A 6000-nucleotide genomic window follows, 5' to 3' on the forward strand; every position below is an offset into this window, starting at 1 on the left:
AGTGATATCATACGAACTGCGCACTCACTGAATCCAACTGGGTGAATCTGCGCGCACTTGCATGGTAGTAGTAGTAACCATTTACCCGCATCTGGTTTCGACCATATCGTTTTATGTCTTCCGGGGTCGCATTGCGTTTTGCGCGGCGTTGATGGGGGGGGGGGGGGGGGAGGGGGAGGAACTTCACACGTACACACAAAATATTGATGCACACATGTGCCCAGACACACACGAACGATCATCTTGTTTTTGTTTTTGTTTATGTTTCAGGCAACATCTATTAAAGACACTCAGTCGTGGCGAGTGGTTTGTGCGGCACGGAGACGAACGCAACACGCTGCCTCCCCCATTCTGTATCAAATGTAGTGACCCCCGAATGAGAATAGCGCTGGCTCAATGGGTCAGCGAAAATACGGTAGGCTACAAGAAAGCTCCCTGTGCTTATCTCCTAACCCAAAATGGCTGTCCCAGCGAGCCACGAGAGCTTCCGAATGGACGCCCACTCTCAGTGCGCATGCGCATGAAGAGAGGCCAAAAGAGCCACGCGTCTTCTGGCCTCTCTCCTCCAATCACCGCAGCTCGCGGTGACAATATTTGTGTATGATGCGTACACACACACGCACACACACACACACACACACACACGCCGCAGCGTCTTCTGGCCTCTCTCCTTCAATCACCGCAGCTCAATGTTTGTGTATGATGCGTACACACACACGCACACACACACTTGTCTCAGTGTTAGCATTGCGCAATTGCATGCACAAACTTCGGTCGTTCGGAGTTTACGTACCATTAGGGATGGCGATCGGCTGCCTTTAACAGTGTATACCCGACATTATCATACACATACGCCCACGTACGTTTCTTTTTTCCTATTTACCATTTCGTCTCTTTACTTAAGACTTCTCATCGCACGTTTATTTATAGACAGGGCAGAGCCATGCAAAAACTGCCTTTTTTCCAGTCAAGGTTTTCTCACTTGATTCTGGTACTTTAGACCATACTTAACAAAATAAGCTTCTGCGCCATCTTGAAATCTGTCCCAAATCCAAGATGGCCGCCAAATATCCAAAATGGCCGCCAGAGGACCTAAAAATCAAGTGCCTTCTGTGGTTAAGATTTGTCTGGGGATGGGTTTTTTTTTACTTTATTTGATGATAAATGGTAAGAGGAATAAGATTCAGTGAATTAAAATTAAAATCAGTCTCTTTTTTATTGCAAAAATCCAACATGGCCGCCAGACGCAGCTCCCGAAATCAATAAAAAACGGAGGGCCAAACCCTAAAAACTCGCTTACTTAACAAGTGAGTTCCACTCTCTCTACAAACTAAGTAGACCATGCTTATTTTCAATTTTTTATTGTAACAAACAACATTCCACTGGTCTACCTCAAAAAATTTGTTGCGAAAGCCTTCAAATCCAAAATGGCGTCCAAGATGGCCGCCATATTTACTGAATTTGCTATTCGAAAGATAGAATTTGATAGAAACATCAGATTTCAACAAATGTGATGTCATATGAAAGAAAATAAAATTTCCTACAAGTTGATACCATTTTTGTGGGAGATTGTGATAACTGGATTGAGATATAAAGGAAAAACACTCATTTTTTAAATATTTTTTCTGAAAAAAGGAAAATCATGAAAATGCTTGATTCAGCATAAATCAGAAAAAGACTGAAGGAATATCTTGAAACGTTTTTAAGAATTTTGCTTGACATATTATTAATATTTGGAGAAAATTCGGGGTCAGTACCATTTGCGGTTCAGGAGTTATAATGTCTCAAACTTGAAAACTCACTATGTAAAAATTTCCACCTTAGTTGTCACAAGACCTTGTTGGTCGTAAAGAGAGTCTGCACGCGCCAAGACTACTACACGCACCACTGGCACTGACGCTTGCAGCAGCAACTTTGCAGTGCCAGTCAGTGGTGCGTGTAGTGATCTTGGTGCGCGCAGACTTTTTTTGACAAACAAGAGTTTGTGCCTGCAAACTAACTTTTCATACCAAGTGGTAGCTCAGGTGACGCTGATCGTTATTATTTCAAAGTAGATTGTTCTGATATGTTTTTATGCCTCCGCCAACGAAGTGGCCGGAGGCATTATGTTTTCGGGTCGTCCGTCCGTACGTACGTACGTACGTCCGGACGTCCGTCCCGTTTTGTTTTTGTCGATATCTCAAGAACCGTGTGGTGGTTTTACATCAAACTTGGTATGAGGGTATATCCTGGGGGATAATACTTTGTTTGGATTTTAGGGTCATGGGGTCAAAGGTCAAAGGTCACAGGTTATTTTGTGAAAAAGGTTGAAATTTCATGTTTTTCTCCATATCTCGCCAATGGTTAAAGGTATCTTCATGGAACTTAGTATATGGGTGAGAATTCTGAACGATGTACAATTGCCAATTTTCGTACCTTCTGACATTCTTTCCCTTAGAACACGCCAGGATGATCTAAGAAACCAGATTTTTTCATGTCATCTCAAAGATTGGTAAATTTCCTTTCAGGAAATATATGGTTTGGTTGCCTTTTGCCTGATATTTTTCATTTCACAAGGACTTAAAGCGTAAAAATACGGTAAAAACGCTATTTTCACAATAATTTTTGTTTTTCAAACTAATGATGTGCATTTTTAATGGTACGTGGCATCTAATATCTGACCATGTTCTGGATCTTACATATCATGGGTATGTACCACAAAATTATAAGAACTTTATGAGCACGTACAAAATTACAGAGAACAATTAAAATATTAAAGTCCTAAACAGACGAACGTCCGTGATGCTTTTATTTCTATCGCTGCTGCAAATTCTACTTTGTTGTCCCAACTGTAACATATACGAAAATTTGGTGTTCCACCTAATGAACATATCCTGCAAAAATTGTACGTCTGCTGGCTGTACATGGGACGTAATATTCTTTTATGCAAAATTATACTCAGTTTTCGTCACGGACGTGCTTCCGCTATTTTCTAATAAAGATCGTAGCCCATGAAACGTTATCGGCGATATTGTTCTGAGTCGTAATCAACTAAGATCTAGCAACACGATAATATGTTTGTTTTGAGTTTCTGTCCATCCTTTGTCAAATAGGAACCGAAATTGTGTTTTTAGACGAACCTCCAAGAAAAAAAGAACGTCCGTGATGATTAAAACGTTTTCGAGTGGGACACCATCTTGCTTTGATGGCGAAGGTGCATTTTACCTTTGGCTCTCTTGCCGAGGAGCTGCATGCCATTTTTGGAGCGGACTGAGGTTCGTCCGCAGTTTTTGGACCATGCAATTCACCAAAAACCAAGCAAATAATTGATATTTTCTCTGAAAATTCACCTCCTGATCCCCCTCTGAGCAATACATATGTTGTAAGGATGTCAAATTTCTTATAATTTGCATTGACAATACCTTTTCAAATTTTTGAAAGAGTTAGGAAGGTTAGGTACTCTCTGCCGATTAGTTATCCGTCCTGGAACATGACCCTAGTAGTAGAACGAACGTCCGTGATAATTCCAGAGAACGTCCGTGACGTATGCAATCCCTCCAATAGGGATAACTTGTCCCGAAAGTGTCCTGTATTCTTTAAAACTTTTGGCTCGAATAGCGACAAATAAAGTTTTACAAAGTAAATAATGAGTTTAGAGCAGTAGTTTCAGAATTTTTAAGGCGTTATGTGATCATGATGAACAAACAATTGAAAATTTACTCACAATTTTACGCTTGTTTTCCCTCTAATTATACAAAAACAGCTAAACGCTTAAAACAAAGTTATGGGAAAATGGAATTTTGCGTAATCTGTAATTTCTGTGCGTTTAAATTTCTTTCTAATGAGGTTCTGGAGACAATTTGTACTGTTACAGGTTCTGAAAGTTTCGCTCACGGACGTTCTGTCCGAGAAAGGAAATTTCTGACAATTACAAATATATCACTGCACATAAGATTGATGTTAGTTGAAAATATTACCAAATCACCGAGCCGCTCATACCTGAAAATGAATAGCGTTCAGCACTCAATTTACCTGTAATAACAAACGGAAAACGTTTTTTTCACGGATGTTCGTTGGTTAAATAAGTCAATGGATTACATAGTAGGAGAAAGAGGATCAGTGCCACTTTTTAGTGACAGGTGCTCTAAGAGTTTATCTTTTGAGTATGGTAGCTGCCGTCTCAAACAGAACACATCCAGTTTTGGTCTCCATAACGGACGTTCGCTGTAATTGTCATGATATTAAATGCCTTAATTCATTCTTATTTTTCTCTTCATGACGATTTTTCTCTCATTCCCTCAATAGCCTGAACATGCTGCGACCAAACAGAAAACAAAAACAAAACAAAACAAACCAAAACATATCCGAAAAGTGCTACGCAATCACATTCAGGATAATGACGGAAGAAGTCTGTAATGAGCATGTGTTGAATAAGAAACGGAAAAGTTTCAAAAGGACGTGGAAGCAGTTGAATGAAAATGACTGAGAAACAGAGAAGGGATCGAGCTCCAACAAACAGAGAAAAGAATTGCCAGTGCACTCCCGTTATACCAAATTCCTCTGGAGAAGTTTTTGTTTGTTTGTTTATGTTTTTTATTCATTGAAATGCCGTCACAAGCGAACAAAAATCATGCAGTATACAATTATTGTCTGATGAAAACACACAAATCATCCGCTTATCATCACATGGTGTTGTTTTGTACTCATCAATGAAAAGCAATATTCATTTGTAATTTTTTCCAAGATTTCTTTTTTCATTTTACATTTAAGAGACAGAGAGATCGTCAGTTTGTTTGTGCTTTTGTGCTTACTTTGAAAACACATGTTAAAAAAGTAATGATTAAGAATAGGTTTAAGGTTGCACTTTGATACGTTCCAAAGATTCGTTACTCCGATGTCCAAGGGTTTGTTATTCCAAAATATTAAAAAAAATGAAGTTAATTCAGGAGGTTTGTTGTTAGAAATGTTCTTCGAAAAATAGATATTAAGGATCATTATTTTTAGGTCCATTCTTCTAAAAGTGGAATGGGTCTGATATTCGTTTAGGTGAAAACGGTTATTATGAGGTTTTGAAATTGGAGGATTTTAGTTGTTAACTTGTTTCTCCACATTTGGATAAGCGAACATAAGTTTTCATGTTCCAATTAAGAAGCCTTTCGGTTAACCTTCGGAGATTCCTATCATTTACCGAATAAAAAAGCGTCATAATTATACGAACTCTATCAATTTTCGTGTTGACAAACTGTATGAATAACGAGCCTCCGAAATGACGCGCTACAAAAGGTTTGTTATAACAAACCATATTGTATAATATCGAAGTCACAAACATCCATCCAAGATATATGGACTTATTGTGTCTTGTTATGACGAATCTTCGCAGTATCGAACCTATTATCATTTCTGACTAATATAATAACACAAATTTTTCTCGGTAACAGTGTGTAACACAAGAAGCAAACACAGAGGGATTTCTTCCTAACGTATTCGTTTGCCCTCCCCAGCTAAACTTCGTATTTCTATAACGGAGCACATTTCTGTTGTTTTTCTATATTAATTCTTTGTCATAATTTTAGCTGTGACCATGTTCGTTATATAAAACGCAAACTTTGCATTGTAGACTTTATTGAAGTTTAGGACCTGAATATTTACTTCATGATGGCAAAATTTTGATAAATATATTCGTTCTCAAGGATGGACTACGTCACTGAGATTACACGTACGTTTGTACGTTCATTTACGAGAGATGGAAAATTGTTTTCTTTCATTCCTCAGTATGAGAAGATAAACAAGCTTATATAATTGAGAATGGGTAATATCTATTCAGGATTTTGCAGAGGAGTTTGTTCTCGACATGAAATTGCTGTTTGTTGTGAGTAGAATGCGTTTCCAACTCAAGAGAACTGCATTGTTCAATATCTTGTTTGTTCCGAACGTCCGTGAGCTACATGCGAACCTCCGTGATGAAAACTATGCTATGTTTGTTGGGTTGTAGAGACTGCCCAGATGAGATACATCTTAAAA

Source organism: Diadema antillarum, unplaced genomic scaffold, assembly GCF_040938485.1.
Source record: "Diadema antillarum isolate AM-2024a unplaced genomic scaffold, OU_Dant_1.0 seq00000160_RagTag, whole genome shotgun sequence".
Lineage (NCBI taxonomy): Eukaryota > Metazoa > Echinodermata > Echinoidea > Diadematoida > Diadematidae > Diadema > Diadema antillarum.